The following is a 4253-nucleotide window of genomic DNA, read 5'->3' as shown; positions in this document are numbered from 1 at the left end:
TATGTGCAATAAATCGCTCTATATATCCACGTATTTGTCACAAGGCCGTGATTTCGTACCAAAAAAGGTGTATGAAGGGCATGATGGCGACATGTCCTCTGCATGAATACCAAAATATGCCCGCTCTATTCACGTGTCAACACAAAATATCATATTGGCGGCGATTTGATGTGGGGATATGAAAAAGTAATACTAAACGGTTTTCATTTTTAAAATCTTAAACAGTTAAATTGTTCAAAGATATATATGTTTTGGTTTACTATTCTAATTCTTTTAAATGGCCTTATTCGGGCAAAATTGATCCGAGAAAACAGAGGGTACATTGCTCTTTTCTATTAAATTACATACGATTTGTTATAACCATTGAATAAATAAACTAATAGAAACTCTTAGATTAGAAAAAATATATATATAAAGAATGCTTTAACGAACATAAACTTGACCGAGGAGGCAGTAGTGGAAGGGAAAACGGCACACATTTCATTAAAATTGTTATTGCCTTAACTTAACCCTATTGTATCACTCCATTGGATATTTGTTTTCATAGTCAGAAGTGCGACAGAAATACCAATCAGAAGCGGGCCTGAGACGTTTTCTGGATCGTGTACTAAGTTGCTCGAACAGCAGTTATCCAAAGCATTAGTTAGTAGACCTCCTGCGAAAGCCGCAAAGATAGTTTCAAATGAATAAGTACACCTAACATATCATACTTCCTTTTTATTAATGTTCATATTAGTCGTATCTCCGTGAAGCCGCACCCCCTCCCAACGCCGCAAGCCCCTCTCTCAGTGACACGGCAACACCTCCCTCAGTGAATCCCCAACCCTTCCCTAAGAAACGCCGCCACCCTTTGTCTCAGTGACGCCGCAGCCCCTCCCTCAGTGACGCTTCAACCCCTCCCTCAGTGACGCCGCACCTCTCCCTAAAAAACGCCGCAACCCATTGTCTCAGTGACACCCCAGCACCTCCCTCAGTGACGCTGCAACCCTTCCCTCAGTGACACCGCAGCAACCCCCTCACCGACGCCACAACACCCTCCCTCAGTGACGCCGCATCCCCTCCATAAGAAACGCCGCTACCCTTCCCTCCGTGACGCCGCACCCCCCCCCCCAGGTGACAACGTAACCGCTCCCTTAGTGACGTCGCAACCCATCCATTACTTTCGACGCAACGCCTCCCTCATTGGCATCAGATCCCCCTCCTTCAGTGACACAGCCCCACAGTGACGTAGCAGCCCCCCAGGGACGTTGCAGCCCCTCCCACAGTGACGTCGCACCCCCTCATTCAGTGACGCAATAACTACTCTTTCAGTAACGCCACTTCTCCTCCCTAAGAAACGCCGTAACCCCCTCCCTCAGTGACACCGCAACCCCCTCCCACAGTGACGCCGCACCCTTTCCTAAGATACGCCGCAATCACCTCCCTCAATAACGCCGCAACCCCTCCCTCAGTGAATCTTCAACCCTTCCTAAGAAACGCCTCAACCCCCTCCCTCAGTGACGCCGTAACCCCTCCCTCAGTGACGCCGCAACCCCTCCCTCATTGAATCCGCAACTCTCCATAAGAAACGCCGCAAGCCCTCCCTCAGTGATGCCGCAACACCCTCCGTCAGTGACGCCGCATCCACATCCCTCAGTGATGCCGTTTCCCCATCCCTCAGTGACGTCGTATCCCCATACACAACGCTTCACATACAAAAAGGAAAGAAACACAGCATTTATCTTTATAATTTTGGTTCTTATCGAGCTGTAGTCATACACACCTAAAGCGATGCTAAGACTCATCCTCGCCCTAGTCTTAAATAATAGACGTGTTATACGGGATTCTTCCGAAGGATTTGCCATATTAAAAATCGTAAAAAACATCCGTCAACCTACAATTATTTTGACTAATCCCCGCTCCTGCAAACTTATATAAATGCATACATGTACTCGCTTACGTTTGTTCTTTGTTACACTATACTCCCAAATTACATATGATTTCGGGAGAAGAACAAACCGAACAGCACAAGTGGGTTTAGGGGAGGCGGGGTGCTGCTGTGACTCCCCCGCACCCCCACCCCGAAATATATTAAATGCCGACAACGTTTCTGTTCAACATTTTAGTAAGGGGTGATCACTGCGTAGAAATTGACGACATGGCGATTACGAACAGCCAATTCGTTAAATAAATTTCAAAAAAACGAAACAAAAAACATGGCTGCAACTGATGACATTTAAAGAAATTCGTGCATAAAGGTAAATAACTGGTTTAAAAAAATGTTGTGTTAATGTCATCAGTTATGTCCAAAATGACCATTATATTAATCTGTTTACGTAGAACAAATTAAACAAATACACATGTATTTGAAAGTTAAAAGAGATGTAGAATTTTAGAATGAAATAAACACTGATAAACAGATAATACACCCCCCCCCCCGTGCAAAACACGGAGTTGTGTTGAAGACGAGTCCCCATAACCATAATACTACCGGTAGATTGCAAGTAGGGATCACACCAAAATAGGGTGCCAGAGAACAGGGGCGGCTCCAGGATATAATGTTAGAGGGGGCGTAACTTGAGGGCATATCTTGATGACCTAAATTTATTCGGTTTTAGATGTTGGCAGATGGGTCTCCCCAAAGAAAATGATAGCAATTTTTAGCCCGAAACTTCTTTCCTCCTAAATTGAAGTAATAAAGTAAACTTGGACGATTAAAGTGAGTGGGGGTACGTACACCAGGTGCACCCCCTCGTGGAAAACAACTGAAGATAGCACCACTAGAAACTATGTGCATGCTTCTATACGGAAAGGTAATAATCTCTAACTAACCATTTTTAACTTTCCATTTAAAGTACCCTTTAATTTTAATTGCCAAATTGATGTTTTTACCTACTATCCACCATTTCATCAAACAAATTCAACATCATATATGGCATATTGTGTTCCATGTGTTCGTGCTGTAATAGTGCAGAAGGCCATTGCAAGCGTGAATCATGCAAGTTTTTTCAACATATTTAAGGTATTCACATGAAACTGTAATTATTGTTTATTGCAAGACACAAGGTACATATGTGTCGCAAGGCCAACAACTCTGGTTTTAATAATTGATTGGTTAAACCCCTTGAACAATAATAAACCCAAAGTGAAAAGGAGCAAGTGCTGGCATCTGCATATTGGTAAATAATTCCATCAGGAGGCACAGCTGGTCTTCCCTTAAGTTTCAAAAGATATAATCATATTAAAAACTTGAACATTCGAAAACTAGTTGCAGTCATTTAAAAAAAGATTTCTATAAATATGACCCTTAACCACAATTGTGCATACTGTTACAATTTGTTAACAAGCCTTTTTTTACTGCCTGAAACCTGACAGCTTTTAAGAACTTTAAAGGGGCTACACACCAGATGATACATTTGCAAGAAAAAAAAACTTTAAAAAACTTACATAAAAATGACACATTGAATCTTACTAACTGATGTATCTCATCACTTACGACACATGCATCTTTTGCTGGGAAACACAGATGAGACAGTACCATGATTATTGCATTTATTATTTTAACCATGTAATGTGATGTTGGCCATCAGTTTTATTCAGTATTCATCTATGTTTCAGAAATTGTTTGAAATCTGACCAAGTTTTCATATTTTTGGAGGTTATAAGCTGATCGATGATCAATTAATAATCCTTTCATGTTTTCATAAAATCCTCTCACTTCTAAATATTTATGCATTTCATAATTTGTCTTTTTATCCTTTGCCGAATTAAAGGTTACGGGAGGGGGATATTGTTTTGGCGTTGTCCGTCCGTCCGTTTGCCCGTCCGTCCATCCGGTACCATATCTTGGTAGGCTTTGATCAGAAAATATTCATACTTGGGCAGAATGATCCCCTTGATAAAATCTCGACCACTTATAAAAGTGGGTCACATTTGGTAAAAAAATAGGTCACTAGGTCAAATCTAAGAAAAATCTTTGAAACATACTAGAGGCATTATACATGGTCAAATATTCATGAAACTTAATCAGAATGTTTTCCTTGATGAACTCTTGGTCGTAAATAAAACTGGGTCACATATGATCAAAAATTAGGTCACCACTTGTAAATGTGGGTCACATGGGATCAAAAACTAGGTCACTAGGTCAAATCTTAGAAAAATCTTTGGAAAAAACTAGAGGCATTAAAAATGAGCTTGAAAATAACACACAATGGACATGATCAACAGGTACCTTAATATGTCAATTTCCACTATTTACTGTTATCATTTCAGAC

The sequence above is a fragment of the Mya arenaria genome, chromosome 6, assembly GCF_026914265.1.
Source record: "Mya arenaria isolate MELC-2E11 chromosome 6, ASM2691426v1".
In the NCBI taxonomy this organism is placed as follows: Eukaryota; Metazoa; Mollusca; class Bivalvia; order Myida; family Myidae; genus Mya; species Mya arenaria.
Note: the sequence above shows the minus strand (reverse complement) of the source record.